Source organism: Sapajus apella, unplaced genomic scaffold (assembly GCF_009761245.1).
Source record: "Sapajus apella isolate SASKATOON/1434 unplaced genomic scaffold, GSC_monkey_1.0 scaffold23, whole genome shotgun sequence".
NCBI lineage: Eukaryota > Metazoa > Chordata > Mammalia > Primates > Cebidae > Sapajus > Sapajus apella.
The window spans coordinates 19,983,996-20,006,226 of NW_022436963.1; the positions used below are offsets into that span (position 1 = coordinate 19,983,996).

At 40.5% G+C, this 22,231-nt stretch overlaps 1 protein-coding gene across 3 annotated transcripts in view; it reads right to left on the reverse strand.

Moving 5' to 3' along the window:
• Window positions 1-22,231, reverse strand: part of TAFA4 (TAFA chemokine like family member 4) — a 209,587-nt gene that overhangs the window by 95,674 nt on the left and 91,682 nt on the right. The window lies entirely within an intron of this gene.

Here is a 22,231-nt window from a genome sequence, read left to right on the forward strand (position 1 = left end):
AAACCTGATTGACTAACAACTTTTTAAACAGGTAAAAGCAGTGGAGAGCTGGGACACGCCTGTGAGCACATCCAGCACAGATATCTTGGTTAAAGTATAAGGACATAGAATGTACTACGTGCCTGTAAACATACATTGTCTAACAGCTACATAGGATAGGGCTTAACAGTTATTAGCACACTTATTCTTTAAAAAGAAAGGAAACTTAAAAAGGAACTTTTTGGCTGGTGTGGTCGCTCACGCCTGTAATGCCAGAACTTTGGGAGGCCAAGGTGGGTGGATCACAAAGTCAAGAGATCGAGACCATCCTTGCCAACATGGTGAAACCCTATCTCTACGAAAAATACAAAAATTAGCTGGGCATGGTGGCACGCACATTTAGTCCCAGCTACCCAGGAGGCTGAGGCAGGAGAATTGCTTGAACCTGGGAGGCGGAGGTTGTGGTGAGCCAAGATTGCACATCAGCCTGGCAACAAGAGCAAAACTCCATCTCACAAAAAAAAAAAAGAAAAAGCATCTGCAAAGCACAAAGCAAAGTGCAGTAAAACAAGGATGCTTGTGTTTCTTTCTCTTGTCTAACTGCTCTGGCTACAGTATTATGTTAAGCGAAAGTAGTAAGGGCGGGCCTCTTTATCTTGTTTCTAATCTTAGAGGAAAAGCTCTCAACCTTTCACCATTGAGTATGGGTATTTGTCATATATGGCCTCTATTGTGCTCAGGGAAGAGACAACTAATGGATTGTATTTGCAAACCACGCACCTGACAGAGAGTTAATATCCAAAATATACAAAGAACTCAAACAACTCAATAGTAAGAAAACCAATAAGCCTGATTGTTTTTAATGGGCAAAGGACCTGAATAGATATTTCTCATATAAATGGCTGGCAAGTCATTCTCACCATCATTAATCAACACAGAAATGTAAATTAAAGCCACAATGAAATATCACTTCATACCAGTTAGGACAGCTATCACCAAAAGGATAAAAGCTAAGTGTTGGTGAGGATGTGGAGAAAGGGGAACCCTTGCACACTGTTAGTACAGATGTAAATTAGTAAAGCCATTACAGAAAACAGTATGACATTCCTTTGGCAAAATTAAAAATAGAACTACCATATGATTTAGCATCCTACTACTATACATCCAAAGAATATGAAATCAGCATGTCAAAGAGATGCCTGTACTCCCACATTCACTGCAGCACTATTCACAATAGCCGAGATATGAAATCAACCAAGTGTCCATAAATGAATGAAGCGATAAAGAAAATGTGGTATGTATACACAATGCAATACTACTCGGCCTTACAGAAGAAGAAAATTATGTCATCTGAAACAACACACATGAACCTGGAGGACATTGTGTTAAGTGAAACAAGCCAGGCCAAAAAGATAAATATTGTATGACCTCACTTATATGTGGAATCTAAAAATGTTGAACTCATAGAAACAGAGAGTAAAATGGAGCTTGCCAGAGGTTGGGGGAATAAGAAGACTGGGAAGACACTTGTCAAATGACATAAAATTTCAGGAGAATAAGTTCAAGAGATCGACTGCACATCGTGGTGGCTATCGTTAATAAGGGTATATTGCAGACTTGAAAATTGCTAGGCTGGGCAAGGTAGCTCATGCCTGTAATCTTAGCACTTTGGGAGATTGAGGCAGGAGAATTTGAGATCAGGAATTTAAGAGCAGCCTGAACAACATAGTGAAACCTCATTCTACTAAAAAAAATTTAAAAATTAGCTGGGCATGATAGCTTGTGGTTATAATCCCAGCTACTTGGGACAATCACTTGAACCCAGGAGGTCAAGGCTGCAGTGAGCCATGATAGCACCACTGTATTCCAACCTGGGCAACAGAGCAAGCCCTTGTTTCAAAAAAGAAAAATAAAATTGCTAAAAGAGTAATGTTAAGTGTTCTCATCAGACACAAAAAATGGTAAGTATGTGTGGGAATACCTATGTTACATGGCTTCATTTAGCCATTCCACAATGTATAGCTATATCAAAACATCATTTGAACACCATAAATACATGACTTTTGTCAATTAAACAAAATGTTATTAAAGTCTCATGTTATGCACAAAATTTTAAAAATGTAAATTCTCCAGTTTCCTAGATCCAAGATGGCCGTTTAGGAACAGCTCAGAGTTGCAGCTCCCAGTGAAAGCGCAGAGGGTGAGTGGATGCCACATTTTTATAGCCCAACAACCAGGAGATTCCCAGGCAGAGGAGACCCACGGGTCGCCAGAGCGGCTGTTTTGGCTGGCGCAGTTCTTTCAGTCGGAAGGGCTGCTTTGCCCCACGCGGCAGCTTTGTCGGCGGCCCGGCCAGCGGTTCTCCCTACAAAATACACTGGTCTGGGTGCCCCTTTGGCTGGCGATTGGAGCCCCAGGAAGCCACACGTTCATCTGATTAAAGAGGGGACTGAACGGGGAGCCAGGCCAGGAGATACCTGAGCAAAAAAAGTGCCACGAATCTCAATGCCACTGTTTACCAGCGCAGTAGGTCGCCGCACGGGAAACAGATCCCAGCGCCTTTTCAACAGGAACACCTGGGATAAAAAAAAGAAAAAAAAAAAAAAACAGGCTCTGAGGCAGGGAGCCAGGTGACCAGGCTCGGCTGGTCCCACCCCCAAAAAAGAACAGCAATCAGAAACTCTCTGGATTGAGAGTTTCACAGCAAGCACAGCTGAATCCGGGACAGTCCAGTTCTGTGGGGGAGAGGCATCCGCCATTACCGAGGCACTCCATCAATAAGGAGGTAGTCCGCCATTGCTGAGGCAGCCTGCTGTTGCCAAGGTGACCCGCCATTGCTGAGGCTGCCTGCCGTTGCCAAGGCGACCCACCGTTGCCGAGGCAACCTGGCATTACAGAGAGAGTCCGCCAATACAGAGGTGGGCCACCATTGCTGAGGCAGTGCTAACTACGCCCATATAAACAAGACTGCACGGAAGTTTACAGGGCAGCTGGACGGAGCCCACAGCAGCTCAGCAAAGCCTCTTCACGCAGACAGTGACTAGGCTGCCTCCTTGCTAGGCAGGGCAGCCCTGAAAAAAAAAAAAAAAAAAAGAGGCAGCAGCACAACGGAAACTCATAAATAAAGCCCTAACTCCCTGGGTCAGAGCACCTGGGAACAAAAAGCGTTTATGAGTTCTGCTGCAGCAGACCTAAACGTACCTGCCCAGTAGCTCTGAATAAACAATGGAGCTCACAGCTCAGCACTTGAGCTCCTGTAAAAGACAGACTGTCTCCTCAAGCAGCTCCCTGACCCCTGTATATACAAAGAGTCACCTCATAAAGGAGAGATCAGACTGACATTTGGCAGGTATCCTTCTGGGACAAAGATAGCAGAAGAAGAAACTGGTAGCAACCCTTACTGTTCTGCAGCCGCTGCAGGCAATCCCCAGGCAAGCAGGGCATGGAGTGAACCTTAGCAGTCCTACAGCAGAGGGGCCAGACTGTTAGAAGGAAAACTAAGAAACAGAAATAACTTCATCATCAACAATCTAGACTTCCACTCAGAGACCCAATCTGAAAGTCAGCAACTACAAAGACAGGTAGATAAATCCATAAAGATGGGAAGAAACCAGTGCAAAAAGGATGAAAACACCCAAAACCAGAACACCTCTTCTCCAACAAGGGATCACAACTCCTCACCAGTAAGGGAACAAGGGTGAATGGAGAATGAGTATAATGAAATGACAGAATCAGACTTCAGAAAGTGGGTAGGAAGAAACATCTGTGAACTAAAAGAACATGTTCTAACCCAATGCAAAGAAACTAAGAACCTTGAAAAAAGATTTGATGAAATGCTAATGAGAACGGACAAAATAGAAAGGAATATGAGTGAATTGATGGAGCTGAAAAACACAACACGAGAACTTAGTGAAGCATGCATAAGTTTCAACAGCTGAATTGACCAAGCAGAAGAAAGGATATCAGAGGTCGAAGATCAACTCAATGAAATAAAACGAGAAGGCATGATTGGAGAAAAAAGGGTAAAAAGGAATGAACAAAGTCTCCAAGAAATGTGGGACTATGTGAAAAGACGTAATCTTCATTTGATAGGTGTACCTGAATGCGACAAAGAGAACGAATCCAACCTGGAAAACACTCTTCAGGATATTATCGAGGAAAACTTCCCCAACCTAGCAAGGCAGGCCAATATTCAAGTACAGGAAATACAAAGAACACCACAAAGATATTCTTCACGAAGAGCAACCCCAAGGCACATAATTGTCAGATTCACCAGGGTTGAAATGAAGGAGAAAATGCTAAAGGCAGCCAGAGAGAAAGGTCGGGTTACCCACAAAGTAAAGCCCATCAGACTCACAGCAGATCTCTTAGTAGAAACCCTACAAGCCAGAAGAGACTGGGGGCCAATATTCAACATCCTTAAAGCAAAGAACTTTCAACCCAGAATCACATATCCAGCCAAACTAAGCTTCGTAAGTGAAGGAACAATAAAATCCTTTGCGAACAAGCAAGTACTCAGAGATTTCGTCACCACCAGGCCTGCTTTACAAGAGCTCCTGAAAGAGGCTCTACACATAGAAAGGAACAACCAGTACCAGCCACTCCAAAAACATGCCAAATGGCAAAAAGCATAAGCACAATGAAGAACCTGCATCAACCAAATGGCAAAAGAGCCAGCTAGCACCAAAATGGCAGTATCAAATTCACACATAACAATATTAACCCTAAATGTAAATGGACTAAATGCCCCAATCAAAAGACACAGACTGGCAAATTGGATAAAAAGACAAAACCCATCTCACCTGCAACGATACTCAAAGGCTCAAAATAAAGGGATGGAGGAAGATTTACCAAGCAAATGGAGAGCAAAAAAAAGCAGGAGTTGCAATTCTCATCTCTGATAAATTAGACTTTAAAGCAACAAAGATCAAAAGAGACAAAGAAGGACATTACATAATGGTAAAAGGATCAACGCAGCAAGAAGAGCTAATGATCCTAAATATATACGCACCCAATACTGGAGCACCCATAAGGCAAGTTCTTAATGACTTACAAAGAGAATTAGACTCCCTCACAATTATAGTGTGTGACTTCAACACCCCATTGTCAATATCAGACAGATCAACCAGACAGAAAATTAACAAGGATATCCAGGACTTGAACTCAGACCTGGACCAAGCAAACCTAATAGACATTTACAGAACTCTCCACCCCAAATCCACAGAATATACATTCTTCTCAGCACCACATCACACGTACTCTAAAATTGACCACATAATTGGGAGTAAATCACTCCTCAGCAAATGCAAAAGAACGGAAGTCATAACAAACAGTATCTCAGACCACAGTGCAATCAAATTAGAACTCAGAATTCAAAAACTAACTCAGAACCGCACAGCTTCATGAAAACTGAACAACTTGCTCTTGAATGTTGACTGGATAAACAATGAAATGAAGGCAGAAATAAAGATGTTCTTTGAAATCAACGAGAATGAAGATACAACATACCAGAATCTCTGGGACACATTTAAAGCAGTCCCTAGAGGAAAATATATAGCAATAAGTGCCCACATGAGAAGCAAGGAGAGATCAAAAATTGACATCCTATCGTCAAAATTGAAAGAGCTAGAGGAGCGAGATCAAAAAAACTCAAAGTCTAGCAGAAGACAAGAAATAGCTAAGATCAGAGCAGAACTGAAGGAGATAGACACAGAAAAAACTCTTCAAAAAAATCAATAAATCCAGGAGATGGTTTTTCAAAAAGATCAACAAAATAGACGACTAGCCAGATTAATAAAAAAGAAAAGAGAGAATAACCAAATTGATGCAATAAAAAACGATAAACGGGATATCATCACAGATTCCACAGAAATTCAAACCATCATCAGAGATTATTACAAACAACTCTATGCACATAAGCTAGTAAACCTGGAAGAAATGGATAAATTCCTGGACACTTGCCTCCTGCCAAGCCTAAACCAGGAAGAAGCCGAAACCCTGAACAGACCCATAACAAGGTCTGAAGTTGAGGCAGCAATTAAGAGCCTACCACCCAAAAAAAGCCCAGGTCCAGACCGGTTCACAGCCGAATTCTACCAGACATACAAAGAGGAGCTGGTACCATTCCTTCTGAAACTACTCCAAACAATCCAAAAAGAGGGAATCCTCCCCAAATCATTTTATGAGACCAACATCACCCTGATTCCAAAACCCGGCAGGGACTAAACAAGAAAAGAAAACTTCAGGCCAATATCCATGATGAACATAGATGCAAAAATCTTCAATAAAATACTGGCAAGCCAATTGCAACAGCACATCAAAAAGCTTATCCACCATGATCAAGTAGGCTTCATCCCGGGGATGCAAGGCTGGATGGACATACGCAAGTCTATAAACATAATTCACCACATAAACAGAACCAAAGACAAAAACCACGATTATCTCAATTGATGCAGAGAAGGCCTTTGACAAAATTCAGCAGCCCTTTATGCTAAAAACCCTCAATAAGCTAAGTATTGACGGAATGTATCTCAAAATAATAAAAGCTATTTAAGACAAACCAACAGCCAATATCATACTGAATGGGCAAAAACTGGAAGCATTCCCCTTGAAATCTGGCACTAGACAAGGATGCCCTCTCTCACCACTCCTATTCAATGTAGTACTGGAAGTTCTAGCCAGAGCAATCAGGCAAGAAAAAGAAATAAAGGGTATTCAAATAGGAAAGGAGGAAGTCAAATTGTCTCTATTTGCAGATGACATGATTGTATATCTAGAAGACCCCATCGTCTCAGCCCAAAATCTCCTGAAACTGATAAGCAACTTCAGCAAAGTCTCAGGATACAAACTTAATGTGCAAAAACCACATGCATTCCTATACACCAATAACAGACTTAAAGAGAGCCATATCAAAAACAAACTGCCATTCACAATTGCCACAAAAAGAATAAAATACCTAGGAATACAACTAACAAGGAACGTAAAGGACCTCTTCAAGGAGAACTACAAGACACTGCTCAACAAAATAAGAGAGGACACAAACAGATGGAGAAACATTCCATGTTCATGGTTAGGAAGAATCAATATCGTGAAAATGGCCATACTGCCCAAAGTAATTTACAGATTCAACAGTATCCCCATCAAGCTACCAATGGCCTTCTTCACAGAACTGGAAAAAAACACCTTAAACTTCATATGGAACCAAAAGAGAGCCCGCATAGCCAAGTCAATTCTAAGCAAAAAGAACAAAGCAGGAAGCATCACGCTACCGGACTTCAAACTATACTACAAGGCTACAGTAATCAAAACAGCATGGTACTGGTACCAAAACAGAGATACAGACCAATGGAACAGAACAGAGACCTCAGAGGCAACACAACATATCTACAACCATCTTATCTTTGATAAACCTGACAAAAGCAATGGGGAAAGACTCCCTGTTTAATAAATGGTGTTGGGAAAACTGGCTAGCCATGTGCAGAAAGCAGAAGCTGGACCCCTTCCTGACACCTTACGCTAAAATTAACTCCAGATGGATTAAAGACTTAAACATAAGACCTAACACCATAAAAACCCTAGAAGAAAATCTAGGCAAAACCATTCAGGACATAGGCTTAGGCAAGGACTTCATGACCAACACATGAAAAGCATTGGCAACAAAAGCCAAAATAGACAAATGGGACCTAATCAAACTCCACAGCTTCTGCACAGCAAAAGAAACAGTCATTAGAGTGAATCGGCAACCAACAGAATGGGAAAAAATTTTTGCAGTTTACCCATCTGACAAAGGGCTGATCTCCAGAATTTACAAAGAACTAAAACAGATTTACAAGAAGAAACCAAACAAGCCCATTCAAAAGTGGGCAAAGGATATGAACAGATACTTTACAAAAGAAGACATACATGAGGCCAACAAGCATATGAAAAAATGCTCATCATCACTGGTCATCAGAGAAATGCAAATCAAAACTACATTATGATACCATCTCACACCAGTTAGAATGGCGATCATTAAAAAGTCTGGAGACAACAGATGCTGGAGAGGATATGGAGAAATAGGAACACTTTTACACTGTTGGTGGGAGTGTAAATTAGTTCAACCATTGTGGAAGACAGTGTGGCGATTCCTCAAGGACCTAGAAATAGAAATTCCATGTGACCCAGCAATCCCATTACCGGGTATATATCCAAAGGATTATAAATCGTTCTACTATAAGGACACGTGCACAGGAATGTTCATTGCAGCACTGTTTACAATAGCAAAGACCTGGAAACAACCCAAATGCCCATTGATGATAGACTGGACAGGGAAAATGTGGCACATATACACCATGGAATATTATGCAGCCATCAAAAACAATGAGTTTGTGTCCTTTGTAGGGACATGGATGAACCTGGAAACCATCATTCTCAGCAAAATGACACAAGAGCAGAAAATCAAACACCGCATGTTCTCACTCGTAGGCGGGTGTTGAACAATGAGAACACATGGACACAGGAAGGGGAGCACTACACAATGGGGTCTTTGAGGGGGAAATAGGGGAGGGACAGCAGGGGGAGGGGAGGTCGGGAGAGATAGCATTGGGAGAAGTGCTAGATGTGGGTGATGGGGAGGAAGGCAGCAGATCACACTGCCACGTGTGTGCCTATGCAATAATCTTGCACGTTCTTCACATGTACCCCAAAACCTAAAATGCAATAAAATTTTTTAAAAAATGTAAATGTTCCATAATTTAAAAAAATATGCAAAGAATTTTATTTCAAAATTGGTGAGCCAAAGGAATTACCAACTGTGTTTATGCTGTACCACATACTGATACCAAATGAAGTAGTGTACAGATACTCACAACTTTGTTAGTAGTATGGAAATTGATTCTGTAAATAATTTTACTCACTATTGTGCTGTTTAACAGTCAATACTCCCAGGTTAAAATCTTTTACAAATTCTATAATAATGTCATCCATACATGCAGTGATGCTGAAAAACATAACCAAAAACCAATAACTTTTGAACGACTGCCAAAATATATCATGCTGTTAATTTAGGTGCAGACTCACAACTATTAGGGATAATCCTAAAATATAAACACAGCATCAAAACAACAATAAGATAAGATGGCTGTAGATTTATAAACCATGAAGACAAGCTCTCTGCTTTTTTTTTTTTAAAGAGGAAACAAGTCCTGAATGATATGCTTTGTGAATTATGTGAGTTCTTCAAGGCACTATCTTGGCCATGAACACCATGCTACTCTGAATTTTCAATCTTGCCACAAAGAGTGAAGTCTGAAGGGCGCATTCCCAATAACTATATTTCTTTCAGGTGTTTTACCTTTATGTTACTTTTTATTCAAAGAAAAATGAGAAAATATTGATGTATTTAAACCATGGTAAGTACCTAACAGCTCCCTGTCTTTTATTTAAAGGCTATACTGCCAAATCTATCTCTTAAAAAGGTATTTGCAAATGCTTCTCCAGTAATTCTGCGATGGAAACTGCCTGTAGAAAATCTCTACTGGTGTTAATTTTGCAATCCTATTGAGCCTCACATTAACAAAATAAAAATGTATTATGCTTGCTCTTTTTATATGGCAGGTGTGGACAGCTTTGGAAAGCTACTTGTTTATTTGTGACTGCCATAGCTGTCTTTCTAAATTATCCAGTGAAAACAAATATTAACTTTTTTTAAACAAAACATAAACCAAACAGTGAATGGGATATAAAGTGTTATTGAGTCAAAACAATTTGACAAGCATTTGGATGCCTACTATGTGCAACGCCATAAGCCAAATATAAGCCTAAAATATTCACCAAATGAGCTACCAAATGAGCTATTTGATACGCTCTCCAATAAGCTACTCTATTATGAACTCTGGATGACACTCAGTTGTGTGTCCTGCTGAGTGAACATGGCCAGCACAATCTACTTGGCCTTTTCATTATTCACTCCTGGACAAAAAATTTGTCTTATCCACTCTTTTTTAATTCAAAATTACCTTCAAGAGGCAACATTGCTAAAATTCTTTTTTTTTTTCTGAGACAGCGTCTCACTTTGTCACCAAGTATACAGCGCAGGGGTGCAATCAGAGTTCACTGCCACCTTGACCTCCACGGGCTCAAGCTATCCTCCCACCTCAGCCTCCTGAGCAGCTCGGACCACCAGTGAGTGCCACCATGCCCAGTTATTTTTGTCTTTTTTATAGAGACAGGGTTTTGCCATGTTTCAGGGAGGCCGGTTTCCAACTCCTGAACTCAAGCCATCCACCCACATTGGCCTCCCAAAGTACCAGGATCATAGGCATGAACCACTGCAACTGGCTGCTAAAATTCTTATGCCATTTCCTTCATTGTGTTAATACTTTTCTAAGATGGATTTTACCTTCACCACTCTCGAGTTTACTCTAAAACAGTTTATTTGCTAACTCCTCTCTCCTGGTAAGTCTGCTTTACAAATAACTTTCCAAACTATGAGGTCCAAATAAATTCAGTTGGGTTTACAAGAATGGCTTTGTCATTTCCCAAATGGATGGGAGCAGTCATTTCCCCTTCCTAACAGTCCTATTACCCTTTTAACCCCTAGTGATTTATAGAATCTCAGCTCTTAATATAATCATCAAGATCAAGAGGTTTCACCATGATTTCTAGTGGTCTTTTCACAGTGTCGCTGCCCAGGATTCACACCTGAGGTCTTCAGGCTTTAAGGGGTCTACAGACAGAATTTGGGGAAATGAGGTTCTGAACTTGGATGACATTAAAAAAATTAAATCTTTATTCCATTAACCTCTAACAAAAATATAACATTCCTTTCAACAATGAACACAAGCAATAAAATGCAGTAGTATTAGCAGTACCTGCAACCCTGTCATCAAAAGAAATCAAGTACTTTCTTAATCTCACATCTCAGCTATTGCAGACATATTGAAGCGTCACTGAATGCTCATTACTCCTTCTAATCATGGTAGTTATGAGCCCTGCTACAGATCTTATTTTAATTTTTAAGTCCTGGGGTAGATGTGCAGGATGTACAGGTTTGTTACATAGGTACACATGTGCCATGGTGGTGTGCTGCATCCATCAACCCATCACATAGGTGCTAAGCCCAGCATACATCAGCTAATTTTCCCAATGCTCTCCCTCCCCCTTCCCCAACCCTGATAGGCTCAGTGTGTGTTGTTCCCCTCCCTATGTCCATGTGTTCTCATTGTTCAGCTCCCACTTGTAGTGTTTGGTTTTCTGTTCCTGCATTAGTTTGCTGAGGACAATGGTTTCCAGCTTCATCCATGTCCCTGCAAAGGACATGATCTCATTCCTTTTAATGGCTGCTTAGTATGCCCATCAACGACAGACTGGATAAGGAAAATGTGGTACATATACAAGGTCCTTTTAAATGTGTTAATAAAGTACAAATATTACTCTATCACACTTGTTTTTAATATCATTGTATTTCATACAATTGGTCTCCTCTGTCCTACTCCTGATTTTATTTTATAAACATGAGAAGGGTCCATCAGCTTCAACACCCTGCCAAAGGGATCCATGACTCAGAGAAAGAACCCCAGTGGTGTGCAACAGTGATCATGCCTAAGTCCCAGGAAGGAAGCTAAAAGCTGGAGAGGCTAAGTAACTGCGCTAAGTTATTCAAAAAAACAGGAACAACAACATAGATCATGTGTGAATACTTCCTATAATTTTTTCTATTATTGCTGTAACAAATTACCACAAATGTGATGGCTTAAAATGGCATAAATTATATGACGGTTCTGCATGTCACAAGTCCAAAATGGGTTCAACTGGGCTAACCTCAAGGTGTCCACATGGATGCATGCCTTCTGGAGGCCCTAAGGGGAAACGTATTTCTTTGTCTTTCCCAGCTTCTGAAACAGGCTGTTCATATTGCTTGGCTTATAGCCCATTCCTTCTTGAAAGTACATCACTCTGACCTCTGTTTCCATCATTGTATCTCCTCTCTGATTCCAACTCTCCTGCCTCCTCCTCCTTTCATGTAAAAGGACCTTGGTGATGACAGTGGGTCCATTTACATAATCCAGGATCTTTTCCGCATCTTAAGATCCTTCATTGCACCAGTGAAGTCCCTTTCCCCATGTAAGGTAAACATGTTCATAGGTTCCAAGAATTAGAATGTGCATCTCTTTAAGGGACCATTATTCTGCCTACCATACACTAAATACCAGAAATTTTGCTTTATGTCACACAGAATGCAATCTTCTTGAAAATATTATCTTCGGCTCACATATGACAATTTTGAAGCTCTGACTTCAGAATTCAAGGTCACTGAGGCAGCAAGGGGCAGAACTAGGATTCAGTCATTTTAGCTACGTGACTCTAACAGCAGGTACTTTTAAGCGCCTACCATGAATAAGACACTTTAAGTATAACCGACTTTCGTACCTTTTAGTTTCTAAACTCACCGTCCTATGCTTGCTTGGTCAACTCTCACTTACCTCTTGGGTACAAAGTTTAATGCTTTCTAAAATTTTTAAGTTCTGGGGTACATATGCAGGATGTGCAGGTTTGTTACATAGGTAAACATGTGCCATGGTGGTTTGTTGCAGAGATCATCCCATCACCTAGATTTTTAAGCCCAGCATGCATTAGCTATTTTTCTTGAGGCTCTCCCTCCCCAAGCTGCCTGACAGTCCCCAGTGTATATTGTTCCCCTTCCTGTGTCCACCTGTTCTCATTGTTGAGCTCCCATTTATAAGTGAGAACATGCAGTGTTTGGTTCCCTGTCCCTGTGTTAGTTTGCTGAGGATAATGGCTTCCAGCTCGAGCCACATCCCTGCAAAGGATATGATCTCCGTCCTTTTCATGGCTTCATAGTATTCCATGATGTATATGTACATTTTCTTTATCCAATGTATTATTGATGGGCATTTGGGTTGATTTCAATCTCATTACTGTGTATACACCCAAAGGAGCATGAATTATTCTATTATAAAGATACATGCATGCTTATGTTCATTACAGCACTATTCACAATAGCAAAGTTTAACGCTTTCTTTAATGGCTTTCTAGGGCCTTCACTGGAATGTGTGCAGTCACTGAATTTTATTTTTATTTTTCCAGTATTAACCTTATCTTCATGAACACACTTAAAGATAGGGAGAATAAAAATGAGAGGCTCAATGAGCAGCTTCTTTACACTGTAATAAACCTAGTCCCCAGCATAACTCATAAGAATGAAAATGCAACCTTTGAAAGGAAAGCCTTTCCCAAAGGGTATCTCAGGTCAAATTGGTGACTACCCTTTCTTTTCAAGACTTCATCTTGAATTCTACTGAAGACACAGAGAGGTGTCTATCCCTGCTCTCAAACAGTTTCTAACCTAAGGGATGTGGAGAGGGAATAAGTAAAACTTCATCAGCTCAAATATGACTCAGGCAGTGAGCAACACTGTCAGCTACCCAGGCTAGAGGTCAACATCACAAAGAGGTTTTTCATAATAAAAGAAGCCAAACTAGAGTGGGCCGGGCGCGGTGGCACAAGCCTGTAATCCCAGCACTTTGGGAGGCCGAGGCAGGTGGATCACGAGGTCAAGAGATCGAGACCATCCTGGTCAACATGGTGAAACCCCGTCTCTACTAAAAATACAAAAAATTAGGTGGGCATGGTGGCACGTGCCTGTAATCCCAGCTACTCAGGAGGCTGAGGCAGGAGAATTGCCTGAACCCAGAAGACGGAGGTTGCAGTGAGCCGATATCACGCCATTGCACTCCAGCCTGGGTAACAACAGCAAAACTCCGTCTCAAAAAAAAAAAAAAAAAAAGAAGCCAAACTAGGAGGACCCTCAGAACAGGCAAGAATGCTGCAGAGAGCTCTAGAGAATGAAGTGAGTTTTGCAGGGCGAGAAAGAGCTGTTGAACATTAAATAAAAATAAAAAAGCACAGAGGCTGGAAATCATGGCATAGGGCAGGAAAGTTTTATTTGCACTTGAAGGGAGAAGGTGCTATAAGAAGAACACTGGACCTAGAATCGAAAAGCCCAGATTTGAGAAGCCAGCTCTGCGGCTACCTGTGTTAACATTAGGTATTTCATTACACCAAGTTTTCTCATGCACAAAAAGGGATAAGAAGAAGGTTAACTCAGAAAGATGTTATGCAAAATAAGTAAAATAAGATAAGCGAGCATGCATAAATGTTCATCTGAATTTGAGGGTAGGATAGTAGTGAGAGAGTATTACCTGGAAAAGGAAGGGAAGACGAGGTATATTATAGTATTATGAACAGTGTAAGGAGGCCCAAGAATGAGGAAAACCCACATTACTTCTGAAAGTTTAGTATCTTTCTACTCCAACCTCTTTCTTACTCAGTAATATGAGAACCACCAGATATGAGAACAAATAACAGGTCTTGTATAATTTCAAAAGGTCTATTTTAAAGGAAGTTACCTACTTCTCAAAGCACCACAGATGCAGATTCAGTAAATGTACAGCCAGAGTCTAGAATCTTCCATGCATGAAAGTAGAATTTACATGAAATATAACACCTAACTTTACTGTAGCCTGTCTGAGGAGCCCCAATAAAAGGACCAATAAAAAGATTATTTTGACTACCTAAACCATGTAGGTACTTAGGGATAAAAGGTAAAAAACAAGTTTTTCTAAAAGTAAGTCCAAAACGAATAAATAGTCAACAGTCTTTTTTAATTTAAATAGCATGTGAAGACTTAATTTGGTTTGGGAAAGAATCATTTTCTTTTTATAACTTTGAATAAAAGTTTTTCTTAACTGACATCTACCCTTAGCACTCTATCAACAACAAACACTTTCATGGATAAGTTTTAAAAATGAATAAATGAACTGATCACCCCTTTCAGTTTACTGTTTCACAAAATATGGCAGAGGAACATGAGGCCAGTGTCAAAGGCATACTGTGCTCTCCCTACTCCAAGTTAGATCTTAGGAAATTGCTCTCTTTAAGTTTCAGCTGCCTCAACTGTAAAATGTTGACCAAAATGCAAAGATTTCATGAAACAATTAGTGTAAAACCCCAACACTCAGTTAGAGGGGAGAGGCAGACATGTATTCCCAACTCTTCATACTCCATTAGCCAGAGTGATGTTCACCCTGACTTCCCCAAATCTCAGGAGACCATCCATAGAGTAAGAGGAATGACTTAGATAATCGGTTGATTGGCAAGTTTGGAGAAAAGGAACCTAGCATTCAAAGCTCATTCCCTGGTAGGATCCCTTGTAGGGTCTGCCTACCTGAGCAGAGGCCAACATTCTGATCTGCTTAGTTCCATGTAGTAAGGAACCTACCCTGCTAGGGACAGCCTGAAAATAGCTGCCTTAGCCATCCCTGGTAGAATAATCTATGACCAAGTCCACTTTCCCACAGACCCAAAACCATGGTCTCTACTCCTGCTGTTATCAATAATACAGCTGAAATTTCAGCTCTTTATTTAACTTTTTTGTTAATTTATCTGTTGGCTCTACACAGATGTAGAAAAGAATGTTGCTTACTGTGCTTATACAAGCCAAACAATCAATACGAAACACTAACAGATATTACTAATCATCATCATCATCATCTTCTGCATCTCCCTACTTGATCTTCACCATCTTATATCCTTTTTGACATCACCAGTGGGATAGCTAACAGGCATTTCAACTCAGCATATCCCAAAGCAAAACTCTGATTTCCACTTTCACCTCCCATACCTATTCCTCCCATACACTTCTTCATCTCAGAAACCACCACTCCTTCTTTCTTGCTGCTAAAGCCAAAAAGACTGGCATTCTCCTTGATTCTCTTCTTTCTCTTACAATCTCCATCCCATCTGTCAGCAGAATGACATTGGCGCTATTTCACATTTTCACAGTCTACTTGGTTCTTGCTACCTCTGCAACTATTGCCTTTGTCCAAGCCATCCTCACTTCCTAACAGGATGACTTTCAAAGCCTCGCAATGAGTCCATTTCTGCTCTTGCCCTCCTATACACCAACACAACTACCAGAGTGATTCTTTTAAAGCGGTCAGATTACATCTTCCCCTGCTCAAAATCGTCTATTATACTGTCATCCTACTCAGGATAGAAGTCAAGTCTTCACAATGGACTACACTTCCAGGGGTGGGAAATGCAGTATTCACTCCACATGACACTCTGGCCTTTCCACCTACTCTTTTCCCTCCTCCCTCATGGCCTCTGTACCTGCTCTGTACTCCACCTGGAACACCTGGCCCCCAGTTACCTTTAGTCTTTATTCAAATAGCATCTGTTTGGTAAGGCCTTCCCTGGTGACCTCATTTGAAATAGCAAACTCCCCCACACCCACCTTGCTCCCTCAATTCCTTGACTCTGGGTTATTTTTCTCCTTAGAACGAATCGCCATCTGGCATTTACTTTTTTTCCATTTGTTCACTGTCTGCCTCCATTATCACTAAAAGCTCCTTGAGGGCAGTGTTTCCCCAGAAAAAGAACAGTGTGTACTTGACGCACAGTCAGTATTCAAATATTTGCTGTATGAATGAATGAGGTAGAAGTATATGATAAAAACAAATGCATTTCTTCCTTGCTAGCTGGCTTCTGGAAGGCATAATAAATAATACATGCCATGAATAAATAAACTCCCAAATTGTAGAGTTACGATTTTTCCATCTAAGGTAAACTAGTCAGGTTAGTTGCTCAACTGGAGCAGAGATAGATTTTTTTGTGAAAAATTTCACTACAAAGCCCAGATGCCATGTGGCTGTCTAACATGCATGCAAAGTAAAGTACAAAGTTGTGCAGTTTACAGGTGACATAATTAGGTCACTGAGGGCAAGAATGTTTAGAAATGATAAAGAAATCTGTATGATTTTTAAAATTAGTCTTTTCATAGCGCAGTAGATGTGCTTTCCCTCTTAGTTCCCAAGCATCAAATGCCAGCTTCAGCCTCTCTGCTGCCTCTTTCCTCCAGGTGATTTCGCTTCAGGGCTGCCATTTTACTTGTCATCTTCACATATCCTTCTTTAAAATTATGTGTGATGTTTCAAACACACCTACCAAATTGCCTTTCACTTTGTGTCAGAAAAACTGTGCACAAATTACAGTGTATTTTCTCATTATATTCAATATTATCACAAAGAAACCCACCCCAGCTCGGTCTGTGGATTTCAGTTTTTAAATCTCATGAAGATTTAAAATGAGAAACTACAGAGAAAAAAGAAGAAAGTATAATATCCAACCTCCCCCACTGGGCTCCTTATGTTGTCTGGTGGGTGACCTAAGAATTAAATATTGGTTCTGTTTTGGAGGAACTCGCCATCACAAGGAGACGGGGTTTTGCCGGGATTATCCTGCCTCAGGAATAATCCTCAATTACTCCAGTCACTAGCATGGAAAAAACCACAGCTTTTCTCCAAATGCTGAGAAACTAGTGGTGGCTCAAAATTAACAGGGGATAATAGCTGTTTGAAACCACAGCGACATTTATGTCCCTACAAATGGTGCTTATCAAACATTAAGTGAACTGCTGACTATGAAGAAGCCTGTGTGTAGGAAAGTCTGGCTTCTAAAACTTACTCTAAGGGTCACTAAACTGTATCCCTAGTTATATTACTTTACTCACATCTTTTTGTAGAAAAATGCTATTACTACAAGTCAGAAATCAAAAAATAACCATTCATTTGATATACATTTATTAAGCACCTACTATGTTCCAGGAACCCTGATAGGCAGTAGAAATCCACAGAGAAATAAACAAAAAAAATCCATGTCCTCATGGAAGTTACATTCTGGTAGTCCTCCAAAAGAAAAGTTATTTCCAATAGTCAGCTTTATTCCTAATTTGGAACCCACTTTGTATGGCAGAAAAACACTTCAGATTGGAGTCCAGGGGTCAGGGTTCAAGTTTTGACTATGCTTGCTCAGATCTTCAGTTTTGTGTAATTTACAAGGATGCAAATGAATGAAAGTGCCCAGAAAATTACCTGTTGTGTGGAAAATGATTGGTAAATCTGAGAACAGTGATGATGATTGGTATTGTTCTCTAACCTAGGAATTGACAAACTATGGCCCACAGGCCAAATCCAACTGACCATTTGTTTGAATAAAATAAAGTGTGATGACTGGGACACAAGCACACTCATTCATTTATGTATCATCTGTGGCAGCGTTTGCCCTACAGTGGCAGAATTGAGTAGTTGCAGCAGAGGCTGTATGGCCCTCAAAACCTAGCAATTTTACTATATAACCATCTGAAGAAATAAAATTTACCAACTCTGGCTCTAATCTTTTGCTATGCTAACTGAGGTCCAAGAACAGGCATCATCAGCATCACCCAGCTGCCCTGTTGGAATTTCAGAATCTGAGGCGCCACCCCAGACCTGAATCAGAATCAACATTTTAACAAGATGCCCACGTGTGATCCGTATGATCTCGGAAGCCCATGAAACACTGCCGTGGAGTGTGCCCATGAGGACATAAGTGATCCTGCTCTACTCCAGTATGGTCAATTTCAACCCTCCCCTTCTTTCTGCTCCAGCCAATAGCTAAATTCAGAACAAGAATGGTTTTCCAACTTAGTAAACATCAGAATCACATATGGAGCTTCCTAAAAATATAAACTGCTGGCAACCCCTCAGGTAATTCTGATTCAGTGAATCAGAGGTCAGGATCAAAGACTCCACATTTTTAAAACAAATACCCAAAGGAAATTCAAACACAAGTGACCCTAGGATATCACTTTTGAAACACTATTTTAAAAGAGTACACTTTTATATACTCTAGGATTGGGACAAAAATTAAGAAATATTCTGCATGTTCATCATTATTAATGTTTTTCTTTTGGATATATAAAATACCACTGGGAAATGTGTCAGCAATAGTTTATAATAATGACTTTTTGTTTTGGTTTGTGGTTTTTTTAATCCAAGATCTGTTTTTTAATTATTTTTTAATTAAAAATACAACTATATCTATGGTATACAACATGATGTTTTGAAAAACATATACATTGTGGAATCACTAAATCAAGCTAATTAACAAATGTGTTGCCTCACATACTTAAAATTTTATGATGAGAACATTTAAAATCTACTCTCAGCAATTTTCAAGTATACAATATATTGTTATTAACTATAGTCACTGTATGACTATAGTTAATATAGTCACATCTATGTTGTATTAGTTGGTGTAAAAGTAATTGCAGTTTTTATCATAGAAAGTAACGGCAAAAATCACAATAACTTTTGCACCAACTTAATAAAATAGCTCTATTGAACTCATTCTTCCTGTCTAACTGAAATTCTGTACAGTAATGATTCATGGTAACTTCATGGCTATAATATTAATTAAGTGCTCCAACTGAGCTACCAAAAATATTTTACCACAGTTATTATTTTTAATGTCATGAATACATTTTTATGTTTTCATTTCCTTATTCAAGAAATTGTTGAACACCAAATGTTTTTGAGGCATCATTCTAGACAGAGCAAGGATCTAAGAAATAAAAAATAACCCTTGTAGAATCTAAAATTGAATGACCCAAGCAGCATTTTCATTCATGCGTCAAGTATTTGGTGAGGACCTCCTCAACAGCCAGGCCCTGTGCTAGGTCAGGGATCAGGAGACGTTTTCTGTTAAGGGCCAGAGAGTAAACATTTTAGGCTTTGCAGGCCATGTATGGTTTTTGTCACATATTATTCTTCCAGGTTTTTTACCACTTTGTTAACCCTTTAAAGATGTAAAAATCATTCTTCATTCTCAGTTAGTACAAAGACAAACCACAGGCCAGATTAAGCCTGTGGGTCATAATTTGTCACCCCTGTTCGGTGACAGGGACACAGCAGGGAGTAAAACAGACAAAAGCCACTGCCTGCCAGGCTCTGTGGCTCATGCCTCTAATCCCAGCACTTTGGGAGGCCAAAGCAAGTAGATCGCTTGAGCCCAGGAATTTGACACCAGCCTAGGCAAAATGGTGAAATCTCATCTCTACAAAAAAGAAAAAAATTAGCCAAGTATGGTTGTGCGCACCTGTAATCCCAGCTACCCAGGAGGCTGAGGTGAGAGAATCACTTGAGACTGGGAGGTGGAGGCTTCAATGAGCCGTGATCGTGCCACTGCACTCCAGTCTGGGAGACAGAGCGAGACCTTGTCTCAAAAACAAGAAAAAGTCCCTGCCCTTGGGAGATTATATTCTAGCAGAGGGAAACACATAATAAGAAAATAAATGCAGTAAAATGGGGAGCAATTGTGAAGGAAATTGTAAGGGCAAAGGAAAATAGTAAGGGCATAAAAAAAGATAGGAGAGAACTTCAAATAGAAAGTAGCCGAGAAAGGTGACATTTAAGCAAAGACCTGAATGAAGTGAGTAAATGAGCACTCCTGTTTCAGATAGGGCAAGACTTGCTCAAGTTAAATTATTATATGGGGAATAATGTTAACACCATTTGAGCACGTTCGAAATAATGTCCAAAACAACAACAAACAAACAAAAGTAATTTGCAATAAAATCACCTGTAGTCCCCCAAATATTATAGTCAAGGCAGGTATGACCCTCTGACTACACTATGTAAATGTAGTCACTCTATATTTACATAGTGTGGTCAGGATTCCAACAGGTCCTGGAAAAGTCAGCATCTTCTCAAACTTCATTAACACCCAGATGCGATTCACAGCCTTTTCACATTGAGAAACATAAAACTGTGTCTTAAAAAATCATTCTAATTCCTCCTTTCCCTGACATATGGCCTGCAGCTCTGCTTTCCAATCTCTCGTTAATCCATTAAAGTTACCTTTGAGATGAGTTGATCCGCACTACAGAAGTTTGTTGCAAAGGAGGTGCTGGGTCTCTGAGGATACAGCTAAAGGAGAAAGTGTAATGAGAGCAACTTGGTAAACTGGCTAGAGATTTCAGAGGCTGGACAGAGCAGCTGCTGCAGTAGGAACAGAGGCAGTGGGCTGGGAGGGAAATGGAAGGGACCCTTGCTGGGTCTGTCATGGAAATGAAGCACTCGCCACAGACAGATTTAATTCACAGGCAGAAAGTTCAAGAGAGAAATACAGTTGTCTTATGCTCTCATCTTAACCTCCCCTGGGTTCCAGGGAGAAGCTGTCTGTACCACTGTCTCTACTCCAAAGAGATGCTTTTGTTCCCTCAGGCTAAAGTCACCAGAAAGTGGAGATGGCGAGACACAAGGACCCCATGGGGAATGTGGGCTATGTCAGTGAACCTTCTCCGAACAGAAATCAAGGTCTTGGCACTTTTGGTTGGTTGGTTGATTGACTGACTTATGACAGGGTCTCACATTGTTACCTAGGCTGCACTGCAGTGGGGCAAATACCGCTCACTGCAGCCTCGACTTCCCGGGCTTAAGTGATCCCTTCCACCTCAGCCCACCATGTAGCTGGGACCACAGGCACATGCCACCATGTCCAGCTAATTTTTACATGTTTTATCATGTTGCCCAGGCTGATCTCGAACTTCTAAACTCAAGCAATCCACCCACCTCAGCCTCCCAAAGTGCTGGGACTGCAGGCATGAGGCCACCATGCCCAGCCCACTTACTAGTTTTAGAAAAAACATTTGTAAGCAGTCTCCCTGAGAAATACTCAAGAAATGCAAACATGTGCCTTTAGAAGGTGCAATGTTTGATGTTGTTTCCTTCAATACCCAACCACAGAAGATGGCTGATGACATTCACAAATATAGAATATAGTCATGGAGAAGGAATAAAGCCCTGGACCCTCCCATATAGAAAAACTACAGTTCCACAGCTAGAGTTTCTTTCTAACAGTTCCAGAGTTTCTTTCTAACCCTGGACTTACCCTACCTGACATTCTGCACCTCTGCTACCAGTATGATGGCACTGTAATCTGTGCAAACATCTAACATCAAAGGATTCCATCTTGCCTCTACAAGTGTAAATAGACGGTGATATTAAAGAATAAAACATACATTCTCCACAAAACTTTTAATGTGCATTAAGTCCCTGTGGTTTCACAACCGTCTGGCACTGCTCTTACCTTCTTTCCTGACAGGACAAGGCCATTGCCGTAGAGCTAAATCACAATGTGTGATTATCACCCTACACAATTCATGCACTGTCACCTTCAATTGATTTACTAGAAAGGTTTAAGAGGAACATTTTTTCTGATTTAATATTTTTTATTATATTTTAAGTTCTTGGATATGTGTGGAGACCATGCAGTTATGTTACATAGGTATACATGTGCCATAGTGGTTTGCTGCACCCATCAACCCATCTCCAAACTAACCAACCAACAAGTGCCAAGACCTTGATTTCTG